Raw genomic sequence first — 23,769 nt, forward strand, 5'->3', positions numbered from 1 at the left:
CACAACACTGACTCTCTGGCTGGTTTTGTTCTGTTTTTTGTGGCAGTGGCTCAGTTGAAGTTCATGTTTTCTGAGCATAGCGAATTAATCCCTCTGCTTTCCTACAACAGGCCTTAGATTGTTTCTGATTCATGCGAATTGCGTCTTCCCTGTGCTTTGGCAAGACGGAACTCAAGCTGATCAGCTCTCCTACGTGACATCCTCACATCCAGTTTTGACATGCCTCTCTAGAGCACACACCTCAACCCACCCTCCTGTGTTGTAAGATGTCCCAAAGCTCTGCAGCAATGTAATGGCACTGACTCCTTTCCTTGCCACAACTCTATTACATTTTGAGCCAAGGTCACTATGTAGATGTAATGTAAGAACAGAGTAAGCCAAGGAACAGTTGACTCTCTCCTTCCTTTATTATCTCTCCCTTTCCTTGCTTCTCTCTCCCCATAGAGGTCCACAACCAAAAGCAGGAAGGCTATTCCAGGTTACTCATGGGTATTAACCTGAGAAACTCGTATCTCATATACTCCAGAAGCAGATAATAAACTCCAGATGCAGATTGACTGCCTGGTATCCTGAAGAGATTCCCACTGAGGTAATCAATAAGATCACTGCAATGTCTCCACCGACCAGCAAGAAGGAAACACAAGCTTTTCTAGGTGCTATAGGATTCTGGAGGATGCACATTCCTGAGTACAGCCAGATTGTGAGCCCTCTTTACCTGGTCACCCGCAAGAAGAATGATTTCCACTGGAGCCCTGAACAGCAACAAGCCTTTGCCCAGATCAAGCAGGAGATCGCTCATGCAGTAGCCCTTGGCCCAGTCAGGACGGGACCAGATGTGAACAACGTGCTCTACTCAGCAGCCAGGAACAATGGCCTGTCCTGGAGCCTTTGGCAGAAGGTGTCTGGGTGTTGGAGTCCAGGGCATTCCTTTGGTTGCTCTGGAGGGTCAGGGACCTGGGCAGGGGTGTCTGGGACCCCAGCCCAGGGCTCAGAGAGACACTGGCTTTGATTTCAGTCTATGGGAAAAACTTCCTACACTGAGAGAGGTTTACAGGCCACAAGAATATGAGAAATAGTAGTTTAGCTTATCACAGAATGAGAAAATAGTAGTTTTAGGTTCCTAGCATTGAAGTGAATGAGGACAAGATGGAGAATCTGGGGCGTTGTCTCCTTCTTCTTCTCCTTCTCCTTCCCTCACTCCATTGCTGCATTGACGTGGCACAAAGTAGTTAGTGAGGATTGGGTCAAGGTAAAGATAACCTTTTTAGTAATAGTGATAGACATTGGTAAGAAATAGTAAACAAGAAATACGTAGTAATTAGTATAAAAGATAAGGACAGCCCAGCTCGGGGGGAGACGTGAGGAATCCATGCAGCTGTGAACATCTTGTCGGACTCCGAGAAAATTGTAAGATAAGAAAAAATAAACGAAGTATGCAACCTTGAGAAATCTAAACCTGAGAACTCCGTCTCTTCCCTCGGCTCGGCTCGGAGCTGTGCAGGGGAGCAAGGACCCTGAAACCACCTCAATGTTGGGGTAAGCCCCCGACATCTGGGGAGATTTGGGGCCAACCATTGGGATTCTGGAGCCGAAGCTACAGAGGGTCTGAAGCCAACTACACTCCAACAGAGAAGGAAATCTTGGCCGCCTGTGAAGGAGTTGAAGCTGCCTCAGAGGTGATTGTCACAGAAGCACAACTCCTGCTGGCACCCCGACTACCGGTGCTGGAATGGGTATTTAAAGGAAAGGTTCCCTCTACCCATCACGCCACCGACGCCACATGGAGCAAATGGATTGCCCTCATCACTCAGCGCGCCCGCATTGGAAACCCAAATCGCCCTGGGATTTTGGAAGTAATTACCAACTGGCCAGAAGGTGAAAACTTTGGTCTCACAGATGAAGAGGAGCAGGAACAAGCGATGTGCTGAAGAAGCTCCACCATACAACCAACCGCCAGCTGAAGAAACACGCTATGCTCTTTTCACTGACAGTTCCTGCCTCATCGTAGGGATGAACCGGAAGTGGAAAGCAGCCATATGGAGCCCCACACAACAGGTTGCACAAGCCACTGAAGGAGAAGGTGGGTCGAGTCAACTTGCTGAACTCAAAGCCGTTCAATTCCTGGACATTGCTGAAAAGAGAAATGGCCAAAGCTCTGCCTCTACACTGATTTGTGGATGGTGGCTAATGCTCTGTGGGGTTGGCTGGAAAGGTAGAAAAAGGCAAACTGGCAGTTTAGAGGAAAACCAGTCTGGGCTGCTGATGAATGGAAAGACATTGCTAGTTGAGTAGAGAAGCTACCTGTAAAAGTCCATGTAGATGCCCAGGTCCCCAAGAGCTGGGGTAATGAGGAGCACCAGAACAACGAGCAGGTAGATCAAGCTGCAAAGACAGAGGTGTCAAAGATAGATTAACAACACAAGGGAGAGTTGTTCCTAGCTCGATGGGCCCATGATGCCTCAGGCCATCAGGGCAGAGATGCCACCTATAAGTGGGCATGAGACTGAGGGGTGGATCTAACCATGGACAGTATTTCTCAGGTTATCCATGACTGTGAGACGTGTGCTGCAATCAAGCAGGCCAAACGGGTGAAGCCTCTATGAAATGGGGCAGTCATCCAAATATAAGTATGGGGAAGCCTGGCAGATTGACTACATCACCCTTCCTCAAACCCGCCAAGGCAAGCGCTATGTCATCACTGGATGGTTGGAGACCTACCCTGTGCCCCACGCTACCTGGATGGTCAACACACGAGTCTCCATCAATCAAGCTAGTCCTGCCCAGTCTGAGCACCTGCACAGAGTGGATGGAGATAAAGTCCCTGTGGTACACATGAAAGGTATTCTAGGAAAGACTGTTTGGATTAACCCCTCCTCAGTCAAAGGCAAACCCATCCATGGCATTGTTTTTGCTCAAGGACCTGGTTACACTTGGTGGGTAATGCAGAAAGACGGAGAAACCAGTTGTGTACCACACGGAGACCTAATCCTACGTGAGAATTGGGTGTAAGGGTTCATTGTGTATAATAGAGTTTATTGTTTTAGGTATGATGCAGATGGTAATAGAATAAGGGGTGGATAATGTCTTGGATTATGTAACCTAAAAATGTGTATTCTATTTCATCTGTTGCAGGCTGGTTTTTGGGAGATGTTTTTTCCTTCTCTTGTAACTCCAGGGGGGAGGGAGGAGGATGCCTTCTGATAATGGCCCAGCCATTAAAACCAGGTGGGGCAGTGTTTCTTATCTCTTTCACCACCCCTCCATCTTCCAGGGGGACATCTTCTGATAATGGGCCATTATCTATCTCTATCAGGGTTTTTCCAGGATTTTTGTCTGCTTTCTTGCTTGTTTTTTTGTACTCCTACATTTGTATTTTCCTTTTTAAAATATTCCTAGTAAAGAACTGTTACTCCTATTCCCATATCTTTGCCTGAAAGCCCCTAATTGCAAAATTATAATAATTTGGAGGGAAGGGGGTTTACGTTCTCCATTCCAAGGGAGGCTCTAGCTTTCCTTGGCAGACAACTGTCTTTCAAAACCAAGACACCCTGGTGTCTTTCTTTGACTCTGTGGCAGAAGAAGTTCAACACATAATGGAGATCTCTGGAGATTCACTGTTGGCCACACTTTTCGAAAGCAGATAAAATATCATACATAGAGCTTGTTCTTTTTTGTAACCAGTTGACTGGATAGTACCTCCAAAAATGGAGATTTTTCCACCTTTTGGGCCTCTGTTTCAGTGTTTCACTGCTGTCAGTGAGAAGCATTTTTAATTTCTTTGCTTAAGCTTGTGCTTTTCAGCCTTTGCTGTGCACTGTCAAGGGACTCTCAATCTGCAACTATCCATTAGGAAGTTGAAAAACAACAGCTATCTAACTTAATATTCTTGAATGTTCTAATTTCCAGGCTAAACCCACACAGCTTTCCATATACCATGTCCTTGCATGTCTCTGGTTCCTCATATACTATATTCTCAGTCTCCTTAAATATCTTTCTGACCTTCCACCAGATTTCATTCAATTTGACTGTCAGTCTTGTACTGGGAGCCCAGAAGTGCAAGTAATATTTGAAATGTGGTCTCACAAGCGCATAAAAGAAAGGAATAATCTCTTACTCCAACCTGTTGGTTACAGTGCTGTGATACAGCCCAGTGAACTGTTGGATTTTATCTGCAGATGAAGGCCACAATTTTTGGCTCACATTCAACTCCTTGCTTTTCAGGTCCTTTCCTGGCAGGGTGCTCTGCAGGTGGACAGCCCTGCACAGCCTGAAATGTTGTGTCTCCGTGTGCAGGACTTTGCCTTTGTGCATTATGGACAGCTGCCTCAGAACAAGAGAGCCGCTTTCTAGCAGCCACATCTTGTGTTAGACATTGAAGGTTATCAGCAATAGATAAGGTGTGAGGACAGATACCTACCCTTTAGAGGAATAGGAGACATCTAGTTTAAGACATGTGCTGAAGAGTTCATTCTAGGGATATGTATGGGACACATACTTGAGCTAATCCCATATCCTTACATGAGGCCATTTGGATTCAGTCAGATTTGACCAAGTTGCAAAACAACACATGGGAGAGCTGAGACTCAACAGAAGCCTGAACTGATGTGTTAACAAAAGAAATAAGCTTAAAAACCCCAGAGAGCTACTGCCGCCTCTCAGTCACTGAGGCAATCAGCAGTAACTTCCCAATAGCTTCTTTACTTCTCCTGGATCCTCTGCAGCATTCCAGACACGTGTCCCAGCAGCACAAACCAGATGTGTCCTTTTACTTGAGCAGTAAAAAATTATATTGCAGGCCTCTTGTTGAAGCCCAGTGAGGATGCATCCTACTTTTTATGAGCTTTGATGCTTCTATTCCCAGTAAGTTGCATATTTACTGAAAAATCATTTAGTATTATAACCGGACAAAATTAAATGTTATTTGCTTGATACAGGTTTGGGTATTCTGGTTCTTGAACAGTACTGAGTAACTTATGCATTCACTGTATATTCATTGGGATTGAGAAAAAACATTCTTAAAAGTATGAGATGAATTGAAACACCTTTGAGAGACTTCCTTCCAGAGCTCAAAGAATTCACAGGAATGAGAGATAATTACCTACACTGATCAGCTATCAAAATTTTGGTGCACTTATTCATCTCTAATTATTATTACAGCTAATGGGTTTCTACAGAGTCTGACACTGCAGGTCTCTGTTGACAAAAATTGCTTAAGCATCTCTGTTTCCCCTTTCTTGAGCCTCTGCATGCTCCCTGTCTAAGTGTTTGTTTTCACCACTGAGGAAATTTATATTTTGTCCCTCTAGGGGAAAAAAAAAAAAACCACATAGGAAGTCTTCCCAGGTCAGCTCTGATTTTTGTGAATTTGGCCTCTCATAAATCTCAAATACTGTCCTCCTGCAATTAAAAAATGCAAGAGCAAGGGGGGAAAAAAGGTAGAAAAAGAGATGTAATTCTGGTCTCGCAGCAAACCTTATCATATGTTGTTAAGATCTGGTCAGCTTATCAGAATCAATGAAAACTTGATTTTTGTTAATGATTACTCCTAAATTTTCCTTCAATTATCATTCTTATGTTCAAGTATTAAAAACCTCATATTTCTTGTATTCAAAACTAGGACAAGAATGAATTTCCATATTCAGTATCCAACAAGCTATGCATTACAGAATTTTCATCTAAACCCTCAGTTTATCCATAGCTATATCTTAGCCCTACTACTGCTCCATTGCACAATGTTTGTCCTTTTACAGCTTGGAGTATGCAGATTTTCTGTGATCTTTTCAGATGGCTAGCATCACTGATGTGATTCTTACAGCTGTAAAACTGAGGGATAATTGTACTCATTGAATACATATTGCATATTTAGATTAGCAGACAGGCCCTAAGCTTTTCTTACTGATAGACTTACCTGGAGAGGCATTGCAGTATTCCTAGTCACTGAATCTCAGTAGTGTTCCTAGCCACCGTGAGCTCATTGCATTCTTAGCTGGCAAAAAGAAAAGAATTGACCCCTTTAATATGTGCTTTCAGAATTGTACAAGAGTGGTGAAAAAAGTCATTATATTTAAAATAATTTATAAAATTATATACATAAATCATTTGTATTTAAAGACAGGTGATCAAGACTGGTTATCTTGCAAAGTTTATTAAACCAATATGTGAATCTTCTCCAAGTTGGTCTCAATTAATTTATATAGATGTGTGTGATTTCAGTAGTTGTTTAAGACAAGTGAGGTGTTCCTGGAAAGCTGCTGTACAAAGGGTTGATTTCCTCCTGATAAAGACATTTTTACCAATCTATTTCATTTTAGAAAAGTATCCAAATGAAGTAATTGGATTTGACACAATAGAAGAACTTTTAAGTAGAACAGGTGAAAGCATAACTGTCAACAATTAAATGATAATTATCTGCAGTCATCAACTGGTCACCAGCTGTTCTGAGCCACATAAAGTACACACTACAAGGGAGCAGCATATGCTATGGAGAGAAGTATTAGTAAAGACTACAGCACTGTGAGGAGATATGCAGAAGGTTCAATTCTAATCCAAATCTGACCCTGTAAGTCTTCCTATGAGCAGCTGTATTCTACAGATTCTCACAAAGTAGAATAGAATGTCTCAGGTTGGAGAGGATTATCAGGATATAGTGCTGAATCTTTTCTTTTTTTCACCAGGGCATAATCATTGTGAGCTTCTAAGTTTAGAAACACTTACTCATGTTTTACTGCACTCATGGCTTCAATGGAATTGCTCACATTAACAAGCTGCTAGACTTAGTCTTCTTTGTTGGGCTTATGCTTACACCCAGCTGAGGAACAGAACCAGCAAACCTGTAGTGGTGCGAGAGTTGTTTTATTAAGTTATTAAGTTATTAAGTTATTTTTTGTAAGATTTTAAAGTTATTTTTGTAATGGTTCAGTCCACTGTATACCCCTGTATTTCTGTAATAGTTTTCCCCCCTATGAGTTAGGTATTTAACCAGACGTTTTATGTCAATCATTTCTCCCCTGCACCTGTCCCTGTCAATCCCCCCCTCTCCTCTTGGTCGCTCTGTCTGTCACTTCGAGCCCCTTCCCTGGATTCTGGAAAAATCCAAGAGAGGCGTTGAGTGATAGGCTGGTGCCTGGGGAATCCCCTCCTCCCCTCTTGTGATTTGTTAATGGTTCAGAAGTTGACACCCCCTGTTACACCCCTGTGTTCCCTGGTTGGCTGACCCATTGTCACCACCCCTGGATCCTCCCCCGTTTATAAGTGGCTGTCAGGCTTTGATCTCTGCTCTCTCTGGGCAGAAGTGGTCTGAGGCGGAGCTCCTTGCTGGACTCCCCTTAATAAACTACCTTCTACCCTGCCTAAAGAGAGTCGATCCTTTTTCCGTCGCCGCAGTCGCAATTCCATCAGGTCCACTCGCTGGTGTGCGGAACCAAAAACCCACCGGGAGGAGGTTACTCGCCCTGCCTGTAACCCTGACCGATCCTCGCTGTGGCAGTGCAGAACTGAGCTAGCCTGCACGCCTGCCAGGCATAAGAGGACACTGCTATACAAACTGGTGGGGCTGTGAGTGGGGACTTTTTGTATTTGTTTGCTTTTTTCACACTGGAGTAGAATGAAAGCATTTCCAAGATCCTTCTCACTTCTTTTGTCTGGTTGCCTTTTATCCCACATTAATTAATGTAATTGCTACAATTTCATAGTCCAGTGGATACTAACTAATGATACTGGAGCTGAGTGTTCTGTTTCTGCAATAAATCAAGAAAGCAGTTCATATAATACAGCCTTCCTCTTCTTCCCACCACATCAAATTTAAGAAGATAAATATTTCTATTTCATGGCTTAGGGTCTTGTGCTTAGATCATTCCCTCGTGACTTCAAGGGAAGGGTCGATACAGTGCTTACTTCTGCCTGGGGGAATTTCAGGTTGAAAACTTCAGCCTTTTCTGAGAGTATTCAATACTCTGGCCTTGGGAGGAACAATCTCTGCAGCTTCCATTGAATCTCTTCCTCAGTGTAGAAATTCACATGAGATTTATGGTACCAGAAAACAGAAGAGGAGATACAGATAAGTAGTACAGATAAGAAAACTTCTTAGAGTACAGCTGGCCTCTTGCAGGAGTAGGTCTAGTTTTTGTTAAAAAGGAAACAAACCTAGACACTATCCCCACAACAGAGACTGGCTAGGCTGCCCATGATTAGAGGAAACCTAAATGTTCTGTGTTCTCAGAGGTGGCCTACAAGATAAACCCCTGAAGGAGGTGGAGACCTGCTCTATGAAAAAATCAAGTCTTCCCACCAGAAGACCACCATCATTTGAAATGACAAAGAGCTTGTCCCAGCAACACCTGGGAAGAGGATCTGCCTCTGTCATGCGAGAGGCTCGGAGCTGACCAGCCCATTACTATTACTGCTTCCGCAAACTGAAGCAAAGGAGGGAAGGAGGAAATATGAGAAATGTTTTTTTGTAAAGGGCTTTTGGCACAATGGCTCTGCCTGATCACTGCTAGTTAAAATGGTAATTTGAGGTGAAATAAAGTTAAAAAATCTGTAAATTTCAGCAGGTATCAGGAAAAAAAACAACAACAAAATGAGGGGGGGATCTGATTATGTATCATACTTTCTCAAGTCCATAGATGTTCAGTGACACGTCCATGGTCTACAGCTGGACTTACTAACAAAACTCTGGAATAGTCTTACTTTTGTGTCCTGCTTTCTTACAGAATAAAGAAAATAGATGGGGGGACAGATGAGACTAAACTTAAGAAGTCACATGGTAGGGAATTGCTTCTTAAAAATCAAAACCAATTTCAATATATTTTCAAGAAAAAACAACCTGGTTCTTTAAACATTAAGATTATAGAGGAAAAATGGTCTTCCTACGCTAAGACCCACATTATGACAAGACTTCAGTTCTATCTACCCAGATTGTTAATGCTGTAAGCATGCAACATACTCAGTCAAGATGATGTCATGCACAATTTAATATTTGTATTCTTGGTGCTGCACAATAGACTATTTTTTTCATGGCACAAAATGTTAAATTAGCTGGCATATTATTGGGTAGAGCTTAGAACATGTACATATTCCACTCAAAGATAAATTCTGAGGCTGACTTTCAGCAAAGAGCATCTCTGAAGTGAGGCTTGCCTAGATATGTAATGTTTACTATTCTTTCTCAAGTCAAAAAGCTCATGATTTTGTAGAGGGAAAACCCAGTTTTGCCACATACTTGATTTTGGTTTTTTATGAGCTGGCACCTTACCTTAGGTAAGAAGAATAATTTTCCTTATTCAGAGTACTGATGTTTAGGTTAGAGTTAAACCCTCCAGAGTGGTAACTACAGCAATCTGTAGGGAAACACCTAAGTCAGCAGGCTGAGGTGTTTGGTGGTAGCCACTTAATGGAACAGTAAAGATGAGGAATCAGCCCCTCCCATATGCTGCTGTTCACCACCAGTCTATAAGCTGTGGTCCTTCGCTTCCCCTACAAAATGCTGCTGGTTCTATTCTCAGTGATGCTGTGGGTTGTTAGTAAAAGTGCCCAGATAATGGGAGACAACCATGGTAGTTCTTCCTCAGCCTAAAATCATGAAGACTCAAATCCCCCACCTCCACAGAAAGTACTTACATGTCCAGCCTATAAAATGTTTGGGAGAAGAAGAGAAGGACAGTTGAGGAATGTAGAAAACATTGTGCACCCTGAATAATCCAACCAGATGATCCACTGAGCTTTACTCTGCTCAGTGTGGATCTATAAGGCAGAATGGGATTTTATCCCATGCAGGAGGTCCCCATCCATTACCACAAAGGAGTCGGGCAGATTCAGTTCAAAAAGAATTCACTCTAAATATGATTGTATTGTATTATAATCTTAAAAAGTAAATTAATTAAAAAGTCAACACTCGTGATGTGTTGAGAGGGTACGAAGAAAAGAGAGCACAGGTGGTGGGGTTTTTTTGTGGTTTTTTTTTTTTTTTTAATTAAAAAAAGATAATGAAGAAAGAGTCACAAGAGAAACAGGCTTTCTTTCACATAGGAAAAACTTCAGTCACTAGGCTGTACTATGTGGCTGACAGCTATGCTATGACTGACAGCTCCCTCTTTCCATCTAATGACTTCTAAATTGTTGTACACACATGCAGCTACTTCTAGAAAGAGTGTGTTAATTCTCATTATTCTGAATAAGTTCTACTCACCTTCAGGAAGAAATGGATGTTGAACCCTCCTTAAGCTGAATCCAGGTCACCTAATTAAAAATATCACTAGAGAGCAAGGCTATTTCTCCCTCAGGTCTCACACTTCCCAAGCAAAGAATCCTATATAAAGAATAACAGCAGCAAATGCTTTTTATGCAGAGCCTACTATAACTGGTATGTCTAAGGTACACTTTGATAACATCTTCAGATCTAAGCCCTAGAGAACTGCGGCAGAATTGTGGGAGGAATGGAGAAATGCTTGATTTTGGATTTTGGTTTGATTTTAACAGGAATTAAGTACTGAATTGTTCTATTCTCTCAAGGCAAGGAATTTGGAGTGCCTTTTGTATGTCACTGCTTAAGAAACACAAAAAGTAAAGTGCTAAGTAAAAATCTAAGGCGCTTCCTGGGCTATGTAACAGGACACTACTTTTAGGCCTAAGTGCTCAGATTTCTTTAAATTCTATTTATCACAGCCAAAGTGCATGTTCTTTACTCTCTCTTCTACCAATATGGATCCATATTAAGTGAAAGGTAATATGCATATAGGATTAAAAAAAGGAGGCTAACTAGCAAAATTTATGCCATAGATGGTCCTTCTTGAACCATTTATCACTTGATAGTTATTAGTTAGACATTCAGAAGAGTATTTATATTGACTTTTGTGATGTGTCATATCCAACTAGATCAAACTGGTTTCACTCAAATTTGTCTTTGTCTCATCAAATAAAATTTGCTTATTTAAACTTCACTCTATTGGCCTTTTGAGAATAGGAACTTATCTTTGAATGACAACAACCCAAATCACTTTATCTGAAGTTTTTTGATATAGATATCAGGAAAACCTTCACAAAAAGGGTGATCATGCTTTGGAACAGGCTTCCCACAGAAGTAGTTGGCTCACCATCCCTAGAGGTATTAAAAGATGAGTAGGTGTGGGGCTTGAGGACATTGTTTACAGGTGAATTTCACTGTGTTGGGATAATGGTTTGACTTGATGATCTTAAGAATCTTTTCAAACTTAAATAACTCTATCATTCTATGATACCATGAGCTATTCTGCTTCTGTAGCACCTATTTCTTCTAATATTAGATGTGGAAGTTGGTACTAGGGAAATGAAGGACCTTTCTTGTTACGCTTATCTACTCTGTTAATTCTGCATAGACACAGACACATTTCCATCTGCTTTAGGCGGTTCTATTATGAGTCACATATGCTCTGAGAAATAATTCTGTTTTAGCATTAGACCCGATCAGATAATTCACAGTGAATAATTTATTTGAACAAATTTAGACTTTCCTTTTTTGTTAGTTGTCCAGGAGTTGTTTTTGATATTCTTGAATTTATTCATTATTCAAAAGCATTTGCTTGATAACTTCTATGAATAACTTGATGAGAAAAGTTTTGCTTGTGGACTTTGTGACCAGTTCAACATGAGTACTAAGAGCTTGGTGCTGTTGCTCAGATTTTTTAGATACCAAGGCAATGTAACATTTTTCTACTTCTTGACTCTCTGAATAAATTGAAGCTGTTGTATGAGAATATTTTACATGCAAAAGTTCAAAATTTGCTTTTCATGACAAGTAGTAGTCAGCACAGTACTGCTGCAACTTGTGTACATCCCTAAAGTAAATATTTCATTTCCATACTTCCAATACTGCAAATAGGACATTTCCTTCCAAACATGATATAATTTTTTCACAAGTGGGTCTAGATAAAAGGGTATATTTAGGTAGCCAGCCTATGTTTGCTGGATGTCTGGTCTTTAACTCCATACCTGGAAGAAAAAACAAACAAGAGTACTACTGCTGTTAGAAAATAAGCTTCTCTTCTGAGAAGTTTTAAGAAATTCTTTCTTTTATCATCATCATTGCCAGCTTTTTACTTTAAAATAACCTTAATTTTGTGTCTGTGAAAAGTTAAATATTTTACAACAAAGCATCTTTAACACTGGCATCTCATTGGAAAATTTGAACGCTTTTATATGAAATACACATTTTTTAAAATTTATGAATTACAGCAAATATTAAATATGTATGTTCATAGGAATCTTCACAATTCAGAGTCTGATAAAACAAATAGAATAATTCAATGATTGTTTATCTGTATTTTGAAGCTGATCAAGTTAATTTCTCTTTTAGTAAAAGTTACAGAGGTTTTATCTGTAATTAAATGCATTAAATATTTTTGAGATATTCAATACAGAAAAATAAGCAGAAAAATCACAGTTGTTTTATGATTTTTATATGTTGTTTAAAGCAGAGTGACCATGAACTTATTTTGAATTTTTGTTCATCACGGTACTTGCATAAGATTGATGAACATACATAAAGCAGGATATATTTATGTGCCTTAATATTCCTCTGGAAATGTCATTTATGTAGCACCAAAATGCTATGTTTTAGTTGGGCTGCTGCAAATTCAACATGTAACTGACAGATTATGTTTAAGTATTGTGCAGGGCTATTAAAGATTACATAGAATGCACAAATATATCAGTACATGAGGGAGAAAGCTGGTGAGATTTGAGGAAAAATCTAACATCACTGGCTGAAAGTCACAAGTGGAGTTATATGAATTAAATAAAGGAGAGAAAATACATCATCAGCAAGACAAAAATCAAAACTCCATGAGGCAGGGTAACAGGCCTAGAGAAATAAAATAAAATAAAATGGAAAAAAAATCCAGAACACAAATTCAGGAAACAAATATGGAGAGAGAGGAATATAACAGCCACATGCTTGTGGAGGTCTGATTTAATCTGAGATCAACAGATCTTCTTTGGTTTGAATATTCGATTGGGATTTTTGATAAAACATTTCAGATCACTTGTGTCTGTAAGGCGTTTCTCATCTCCCGTCTCCCACAAGATTTCAAACTGTCTTGTACTTCAGACCCTGAGAAATTTTCATGGCAAGTGTAGAACCCTACATAAGAAATTTGAATCCTTTAGTACTGTGTTGTTAGTTTTTATTAAGTATATTTGTAACACCGCTTAAAAATAATCCACCAACCCTTTTCCTCCTCCCAGGGCTTCACAAATGGAAGTGGAAATTGTATGCCCTAATTAGTAGAATACACAGAATTTTTGAAAGACACAATTGTCTTAGGTCTTATTGTAGAGTTGGACCAAATGAGTAGAAAGAAACAGACATTAAGGGGGGGGGGGGGGGGGGGGGGGGGGGGGGGGGGGGGGATACAAATGACTGATTGTGACCAGAACTAGGCATAAAATTAAGTTATCTATCTGGTAGCTCATATTAATTTCTACTTTTTTTAACTGACCAGAAGTTGTACAAGAGCTTAAAACAAGGGTCAAAAATATGTTTGATGTTAAATAATTTTTCTCACATTTGCGTGAGATAATCTTGAATCTTGCATTTGGGTTATCTGCATTGCAGAAAGGGGTGTCCTCACTCGTGCTTTCTGTCAGAATGAAGGAACAATTCACTCCAGAGACCTCTCCTCCTGATAGACATGGACGTGACAGCACCTGCATTGGTGCTTCCTCGTCTAGCCTACACCAATAAGTTTTCCATTGCCGTGAGCCCCCTGTCCTCATTTAAACTGTGCCTTTTCAAGGATTTTGCAAAGAACTTACGCTGGGGACAATGTTCTACAGTAATGATGGATATGACTGAGAGCACTACAAGAGAAAAGAGGATGTGATAAGCACTGTATTAAACCTTGCGCAACAAACCCATTAATCTCTCAAGTAGGCTTTATTCATATTTTGCCCAGGTTTTAGTTAGAAGGTTAACATAACTTCAAGTAATAATTGCTTGAATTTTTGTCTTGTGAACTCATCTACTTGGTTTTGCATTACTCCATTTTGTTTTGCTTTTAGCTTTAAATTCTTTTCCTCTCTCCCTTCTCAACTTCTGCTTTTGTTTCTGTTGTGACACCACAGTGGCAGCACAGTAAAGCCCCACAGAGATCTTCTTGCTTCAATTCAATTTGACTTTTGTGTATTGCTCTGTTCCTTCCTGAAATTTTATTGCCATTTCCAGAAATTACATGGCAATATTTCACTTGAGTCACTTGCCATTTTAAGTGGACCTTCATGTATTTGCTTTAATGATATGAAACCATGCCTAATGGAACTACAGTGTGGAGAAAGGTAAAATTAAATTAGTGTAGCTTATTGTCTGCTGTACACTGAATTGGCAGAGAAAATCAAATTGTGGATTGCTATAGCATTTATAAAAATCCTGAGAAATCAGTCCTGAAACTATCGTCAAAATCTGTACATACTGATAAATACATGTAAAGCTACTTTGCTTGTCTCTGAGGAAAAGATAAAGTTGATGTGGTGAGTTGGCCCTGTCTGGACACCAGATCCAAAGCTGCTCTATCACTCCTCTCCTCAGCTGGGACATAAAATATAACAAAAAGCTCATGGGTCAAGATAAGGGCAGGGAGAGAGAATTCACCAGTTACCAACATGGGCAAAAGAGATTTGACTTGAGGAAATTACTTTAATTAATTGCCAATCAAATTGGAATAGAGTAATGAGAAATAAGCCCCAAATCTTGAAAACACTTCCCCTCTCTCCTTGCTTCCTTTCTTTCTGAGCTTGACTTTACCCCCAATTTTCTCTACATCCTTCCCCCCGGCAACACAGGGGGTCAGGAAAAGTAGAGTGTGGTCAGTTCGTCACACGTTTCTACTTCTCCTTCTTCCTCAGGGGGAGGGTGCCTCACCCTCCTCTTCTGCTCCAGCATGGTATGGCTCCCATGGGACTCAGCCCTCCAAGAACTTCTCCAATGCAAGTCCTGCCCATGGGCTGCAGTTCCTCACAAAGTACTTCAGCACTGGCCCCCTTCCACAGGGCACAGCAGGTGGCTCCAACATGGTCCCCAGCAGGGTCACAAGTCCTGCCAGCAAACCTGCGCCAATGTGGGCTCTTCTCTCAACGGGGCCATAAACCCTGCCAGAGCCTGCTCCAGTGCAGGCTTCCCATGGGTTCTCAGCCACCTTTGGGCATCCTCCTGCTCCAGTGTGGGTCATCCAGGGACACAGCTGTCTCACCATGGTCTTCACTATGGGCTGCAGGGCAATCTCTTCTTTGGTGCCTGAAGCACCTCCTTCCCCTCCTTCCTCACTGACCTTGGTCTCTGCAGGGCAGTTTCTCTCAGATGTTCTCACTCTTCTCTCTTTGGCTGTTATTGCACAATGTTTTTCCTCCTTTTAAAATACATTATTCCAGAGGCACTAGTGCTGTCACTGAATGGGTTGACCCAGGCAGGTCTGTCTTGGAGCCAGATGACTGTTGAATGTGGGGGAAGCTTCTGGTAGCTTCTTACAGAAGCAACCCCTGTAACCCTTACCATGCAAAACCTTACCATGCAAACGCAACACTGTTGGTGAAAGGCATAAAAATCTGCATACAAAGATTTCAAAACTATTTTGCCGTTTTCTCAAAACATGGCTGGTGTTCTTGTTCTTTAGCAAAAAACACATGAACTTCTGAAGAAGTCTGACTAAGCCCTTTTGAAATGTTTTAAAAATTTTAAAAATTGGTGTATTGAAATAAAATATAAACAAACAGGAAACAATATCAGCTGTCTGTGATTCACATTTCTGAGCAGACAGCAGCATTGCACAACAGCTTAAGACTGGAAACAAGAAGGCTCCTACATTAGGATGAAACTTCATGGGGATTTCAGGCAGAATATAATTATTTCATATAATTATATTATATACGAACAGAATATAATTATGCAAAGCTGGAATTTTGTCAGGACACTGTGGTGAGCACCTATGCTTTTGAAAAGCTTATGGGGATTTTTAATTACAATAAGTGGTCAGAATCTTAGTTTGATGTCTCAGCCAAGAGATGAATTGATACTGAACTACCAGACTCTCAGTACATGCCTGGGTAGTATGAAAATAACAGAACCATTAGACAGCTTGACTCACCTTGTAGTGATGGCAGAATGGGCTGTATCTGAAATCTGGAACAACGATTAAAAAATACTGTTGCTCTTCAACAGAAGAACAGTGATTATAAGGGATGTAACTCTGCATTCAAGATTCTTTCATTCTGGGGAAAGATATGCATCTGCTAAACATGCAGATATGTTATCTGTTCACTTCAGAAACATTTAAACAACTGAGCATCTCTCCTTAAAAATTACCACAGAATGGAACAACTTTTAAGAAGTTATCATGCTGTGGAATGAGTCTTATGATATGAACTCATTATGAGTTGTAGAGCCTTCACTCAGCAGAGTGGATATTACACTGGATAGCTGAATACCCAAAAATTTCTTAACTGGTTCAGTCCTATCTGTGTAATCTATCTATCTTCTCATGTCACACCCAGCTCTACTGTATCTGAACATCTTCCAAGTCTCTCTGGGGCAACAATTTTTTTCATTATTTTTTGTAATATACTATAAACCGGAGGCTAAATATCATTATTTTATTGCTACCCCTGAGATATTTTTGTCAGATGTTAATTCATAATGTAACAAAGTTCTTCCAAAAGAACAGAAACTAGAGTTGGTACTTTGGGAAAATGGATTTGAAATGTCCATTAGTAGCTTTTTAACTTTTCAATATGAGTTGTGTTAGACATTTCCAAAACACTTTAAAAGATTACTGTGAGTCCTAATTTCAGAATTTCTAGCAGATTTCTGTTTCTTTTTTTTTTTTTTTTAACTGGGGATGCTTACATCTTGACTGAGATCCTAGACTAAGCAAAGGGTACCTGACTCAAGGTTCAGGCTGACACAGATTTAATTTATTTTAAAGTCCCATACTGGTAGCTTTCCTGTGAGTTTACATTAGATTTGTAAAGTCATGGTAACTGACTCGCAGATAAAACGCACACAGTCCTCACTGAGTGGTGCCTAGATAGGATTATGAATCGAGGTGCCTCATATATTTTTTGAAATGCTAGAAGGAGAAAGGAAAAGTTGCCCTGAATTGTTGCCCTGATTTTTGTGTAGCTACATACACAGATGTATATAACAGACAATAAAATGCATTTGTCTATAGGCTCTCAACAGGAGGCAACCTGATTGCCAGAAACTTTAACTCATGCAAAAGTATGGTCCATGTACAAAAAGTCAACTTAACTTTAGCAGAGCTGCTACTGGCTTCACTGTAATTAAGTGCTAATCATAGGGGTGTGCTGTTTTTCAAGGCAGTAAACCGGTTTCCTGAGAGGATAAACTTGGAGGTCAAAGGCCGGGGAGTTGGCTCCGTTGGGGACCAGGATCACTGCCGAGAAAAGCAGCACACCTGTCCTGTTATTGTGATTATGAGACAAATGTGAATAAGGCCAGTAAAACAAAGTAACCTGAAAGTCTGGAAAATTTACTGACATAATTGTACAGAGTGGCATATCGTGCACGCTGTGAGCAGGGAGCCAGGCTGTGGCAGGTCCCACCGGACAGGCTCAGCTCCTCAGCATGGAACACATGAAGGGGAGCTCTCACAGCTCTCTTGGGCCACTCGGGAAAGCTACTTCAACTTTATAATGTTATATTTTCCAAGCTATGAAATGAGGATACTATTAGCAAACTTCACAGAGGGGTTTCCAAGTGCAAATAACAAATTACATATAGCTCTTCAGTCTAATAGGATGAAAAGTTTAATCTATAGTAAATAAAAATAGCAGCTGTTCCACGTTTCAAGCAATATAGTGAGTAGGAATTGCAAAAATAGATTCAATAAAAAGCCATAAAATTTCATGAAAAAGGTGGAAAACCCCCTTTGATAGTAAGGTAAAACAGCCATACATTATTCATGGACTAGAAAGAAAGGGAAGGAGAGAGGTGCTGTGCTTTTACCACCAGAAGAGCACATTTATCAGTAAGTAATTGGAGTAAGCACTAACTAACATAACATAAAATGCTGGGACCTGATACAGGTGAAGTGTGCTTACAAGTATGGGCATATTTTTTCTGCATCATGAATTCCAAATATCTGAGGCTCACTTCTATGCAAGGTAGACTCATATAGTTTCAAAACCAAGTCATTTTTTTGATCCATAGAGAATTTTATATTAGCAAAGAAAAAAAAGTAGCTCTTCTGCAAAGACCAGAAAAAAGGAGAAAATCTCCAAACTCAAGAGCTGATATTTCTACACAAACATATTAACATACAAAATACTCCTGACATATGGAGAAATGAGTTTGTCAAACTTCCTGTCACAGGAATAAGTGAAATAATTCAGTTATATTACAAAGGCTGAGATGTTTCTAAGCATAAGCAAAAATATGTATATATATGTATAACTTAACATGTAGATGTTTGTTCCAGCAGCAAGTACTGTTAAAACCTTTAGAGATATATCTGGGGAGATAAGAGATATGGACTGGTTTGGGGTCTAACTGAATGTAGCTCTCCTCCGTTAGCCCTTGCACTCACCACAGGACACCTCACAAACCTGGGCAGCATTTTCACATCTCTGTGGCACAGAGCTCCTGCAGCCAACCATCAAGAAAGTCAGAGAGAAGACCTCTTCTATCTGCGCAGCTTATTAAAAAAACTTGTATTTCCCCTTCCTCCTACACTGGGCAACCTGATGTCAATGGTATTAGTAAAACGATATCACAGAGGTTGCATTCATGGTCCCACTTCACAATCCCTTTACGTACATGGTGACTGTCACCTTGCAGTGCTCATCCTGTGTGTTCGAGGTGATAGAATGATTGTGTTTCTCATATGTTTGGCATGAATCTTACCTGTGTGTGTAAAAACCTGACAAGGAGATTAAGGAAGATAGCTGTTCTCAGTTGCACCCACAGACCAGACAAAGTCAGGGGGCAGAAATGGAAATAAAAGAAATTCCATTTAAACATAACAGGTTTTTTGTTGTGAGTGGTCAATAGGACAGAAATAAAAGTATGTGGAATGTCAAGGATATTTTGAAGACCCTTGGAGATGTTCAAAACCCGACTGGACATGTCCCTGACCTCCCTACTCCCACTGACCCTGCTTTGCACTGTGAGGTTGGATGAGGCCATCACTAGGCCTGACTTCCTACTTCAACTCTTCTGAAACTTTGCCAAAATAACCATCAGCCTTACAACCAGCATAATGATCCTTCTGTTTGAGTAATCCACCTGTACTTTTATTGATGAGGAAAATAAACTCTATGACTTTCACGTGCCCTAGACAGAATATATGTATTAATGGAAGACAGCAAATTGGTTTCTAATTAGACATTTATTTTTAAGTATGTGTGTTACTGGAATTTTGATGGTGCAGAACTAATTTATGTACAGTGGATCTCCAGTCACATATATCACTGCTGCAATACTATATGGTTACTACAGAAGGATTTTTTATTTATAGATCCCTGGGAACATTGCAGATGCACAATGCACTATTTCACACAACTGTAGAGATTCACACTGGAAAAGACTTTAATCCCAAAGCAAATTAGCCTAATCTGTTAGATGAAGATCTTCAGGTTCTCCAAATGAGACTCCAAGACTTCCCCAGGCAATCTGCTACTGTACTTGGAGGAAGATTTCCCTCACAGCAAAAGTCAATCCCTCTTCCTGTGATTATTTTATCTATCCTGGCCATGAGAAATAGGCTCTTTTCAACAACTTTTTATGTATTTGAAAGGTTGATGTCTCTTTTCTTGACTGAACAAGGCCATGTTTTCTAGATTTGTGATTACTCTCACTGACTCTCACCTGGACTCCTTCCAGTTAGTCCACATCTTTCTTCAATTTATACAAATGACATAAGAGAAAGGTCTGGCTTTATTGATGGTGTTCCTGCACACACAAGGGTTTTTGGGATTTTGGGGGGGAAACCAGAAACACTGTTGGCTTTTGGAACAAAACCAAGCTTCCAAAATATTGCCAAAAAGTGCCTTAAAGGGGGGACAAAAATGTCGTAAAATATACTAAAGGTCCCCAAACCTTGTTCCCAGAGCAACTACTTCTAGTGGTTCAGGATGCTAATGCTTTTCTGCCAGAGATTTTTGCCTGAGTAGCAGTGTTGGACATATTCAGAGAAATTAAATCCAGATCAAGATGCATTTCTAGTTTAACTTGTTGCAGAAGACCCCTGCATCAAGCCCAAGAGTTGCTGTTTGAATGAAATATCTTTTAGAAAGACCGCCTGATTTAGGGACTGCCAATGATAAGGGATATACCAGATCCCTGCACAAATTATTCCAATGGCTAATTGCACAACCTAATTTCTAGTTTGAATTTGTTCAGCTACAACTTCCAGTCATTGGACATTGTTATGATTTTGTTTACTAAACAAAATATCCCTCTACTATCAGAAATATTTATTCAGCTACTCACTGTAATGCAGCTGTCTCAGATGTTCGTTCACTTCTTTAGACCTCTTTTGCAACATTTTTAATTTTTATAATTTATTTATCCTGTTTAAAACTTGCTTCTTTATTTGGGACACTGGGGTTCAATAATAATCTGTACATGTACAGATTACAAATAATTTGTACGTGTACATGTACAAAAATAACATGTACAATAGTAACTACAAGAGACAAATTTTTTGAAGCTATTTCAGAGTACTTCAGAACAAGTCTTTATCACTTAGGATCCATTGTGTGCGGATTTCTTCAATCTTGTGCAGAATGTCCCTTGCACCAACGTCTTCCTCTTTCATCCAGACATAAAGCAAGCTGGAAGTTTGAGCAAGCAAGGACTTGACAGCTCAGAGTTCCACATTTAATGGGTGACTGAAGCAACTCAGTCTGTGACTTAAGAAGGTGTTCTGGAATATTTAGTTGCTTCTTAAAGTGATGTTTTTCAGTTCAAGTGTCTTGAAAATTGTCCGTTTGGTCTTAGCCATAAAAAAGGTGGACAGAACTGTAGCCATCTGTCCCCACAGTGGTGTGGGGAGCTCTTGTTCAGAACCAGCACCCACAGTTTTTCGTACAGCAGCGGTACCGAGTCGTACTCTCTTTGTGAGATTATTTTGTGTCTGTTTTCCCTGGAAACTCTGAACATAAACAGAAGATGTAGGCCTTTTGTCAACTGAGAATTTCTTGAGATTTGGCAGATTATACAAGTAGCTACTGTACATGTGCAGATTGACTCAAACATGGATGTACAATAAGATGGTTTTATCCTGTGTGTTTTGAGTTTAACAGCTCAGGCATTTGAAGTGTGAAATTTACCAGATGTATCCAGTCTCTGCATCTGTGTTGTAGAGTCAGTCTGCTGATGTACAGTAAATTTGCCACATTTAGAATGTATCTTACAAACTGTGTGTTCCTATAGACCATTAGGGTTGCTCAAGTCCTGCACTGGATATGTGCCCTGAGCACAACGGGCATTGGCATTTTGCATGTGGGAGCAACTCCTCCTTTGCCCTGTGGAAATCAAAACTCATAATCCATAAATTTCATTTTGTAGAAAATCCTTAAAGAACAAATAAGTATATCTTACTTTGTGGTTTTAATTCAAACTGATTGATCTAAAATGTATTTTATCTCCAAGGTACTATTGTCCTTTTGATTAATTTTTCAGAGTATTAAGATAGCATCTTAGTGAAAACATGTAGTGTTAGCACTGAAGTTTTTTTTTTTTTTTTACCTCTAGGTGCTTTTTTTTACTTAGCTGTGCCTTTTCACTGTAAAATCGGAGGAAATATATTAATGTTGGCTAATCAACAAGACATTCCACGAGTCCTGAATTGCTTGATTCCACAAGTTCCAAACCTCTGCACCCAAAACAGAATACAGACATTTAAATTTGTTATAAACAATTTCTCAGACACTTTTTATTGCCCTTTAACTGTTTGTAAGTGTTACAAGGCAAAGTGAGAAAAGTACTAGATAAGATCACTTATTCCGTTTTTTGCTGTTATCATTCTTTAAGGCTATGGTAGATAGCACTTCCTTCTAGCAAAGAAAAAGAATGGGACCATCATTACAAATTTTATCACATAAAACAAGGAAAGGAAACAATCCAAGTACTGTTGAGAGTAGGCCATGTGAGGATAAGCATCTTCACTATCTGTGCTATACATCGTTTACCTATAAAATTACTTTGATCTAATACACAGGCTTTGATCTAAAGAAATTAGCCATCTTCCCTTCTCTTGATGAGACGAAAGGTGAGACTGTGTAGCCAGCTTTAGCGCAGGATGTTGTCTTAGCTTGGTTCACTTTTCATTTTGCTCCCAGAAGGTCCATATGTGTGTGCTGATTCACTCTTAGCCTGTTCTGGAGCAGCCAAATGTCTACTTTGCAGAGAAGCAGACTCCAAGGTCTCCTCCAGGTAGAGCATTCAAGCAATGCTGGGTTTGTGTCCCCTGACTCCAGCAGTGTAACACTCAAAAGGCTTTGTCTACTTGTGTCCTGCAACATCGGTCCTTGGCATCAAAACGGCCATGTGAACAGCTGCAGCAGAGCTTAGCCATTATTTCAGGCACACAGGAATAAAAAAGCCCATAAAATTAACAATTGTATTTCAAGACCAGCAGATTCAAGTGTACCTTATAGTTCATCACCTAATAGTGTATGAGCCAGAGCATACCCACCAGAGAGACAGGGACTCAAGATACAAAGGCAGCTTCCAGGAGCAGTAGTAGCCAACAACAATTACATCAAAAAAATCAAGCAAAAAATTCAAGCCACCCAAACATATATGCAAATGAGTTTACTTATATGCATATATGTGTGTGTGTATGTGTGAGTTCTGGAGTGGATTGTTCCATTAGAAGTTTTGTGTTGCTCGTTCTGTCCCCGCACCGGGCGGACGCCGGCCTCCGGCTGGCTCAGTTCTGCACAGCTACAAGATGTTCCCAGTTCGGATGGGCACGCAGGTGATCTTTACCTGCTGGCTTGGCTTCTCAGCAGCAGCTGGACTAAATAGTGTCGTGACAGCAGCGGCAGTAAGAAAAGGATGGCTCTCAGCTTAGCAGGTTAAAAGATGTTTATTCAGGCCGAGCTGTGGGAGTCCCACAGCTGGTCCAAACCGCAGGCCAGAGAGGGAGGCCAGCCAGCAGCCAGAGAGCAGAGAGCGTTTGAATCTCCCTCCTCCACTTTATATCTGGGGGAGGGGCTCAAGGGAGGTTACAACAAGACAACAAATCAGGGGATTCAGGGGGTAACAAGGTGTGCCCACCCCCAAGCCTCGGACCACTAAAATCAAGAGCCAAAGGAATTCTCCCCAGGCTACCTATCACCTGACGCCCTCTCCGTATGATTGCTCAGTCTTGGGGAGGGGTCCCAAAGTGATAGGCAGGCTGCCCCAGAGCGAGGTGGGGCAGAGGGGATGGTCCCAGTCAGGTGAGGGGTGGGAGGACTGACACAAAACACCTTTGTTATACAGAAAACACAAAAGGGTTACAGAACTGGGGATGCAGTGAAATGAACTATAACATAAGACTTCTTATAAAAACCCAATAAAACAATTCTCGCACCGCCACAGAAGTTCTTCCTCCCTCACCAGCTACAAGATTCAGAGCAGGACACCACTACAACATTGCACAGAGCTAATGCATTGATCTTGTGACTAAGAGTGTGCTTTTTCCTTGTCTCTCCTATGCAGAGACTATGCAGCTTTGTAGCTGATAAATTGAGTAAAAGTTTTCACTTTTTACATTTTCTAGTCTATTTCTGGTC

The sequence above is a fragment of the Hirundo rustica genome, chromosome 1 (genome assembly GCF_015227805.2).
Source record: "Hirundo rustica isolate bHirRus1 chromosome 1, bHirRus1.pri.v3, whole genome shotgun sequence".
Lineage (NCBI taxonomy): Eukaryota > Metazoa > Chordata > Aves > Passeriformes > Hirundinidae > Hirundo > Hirundo rustica.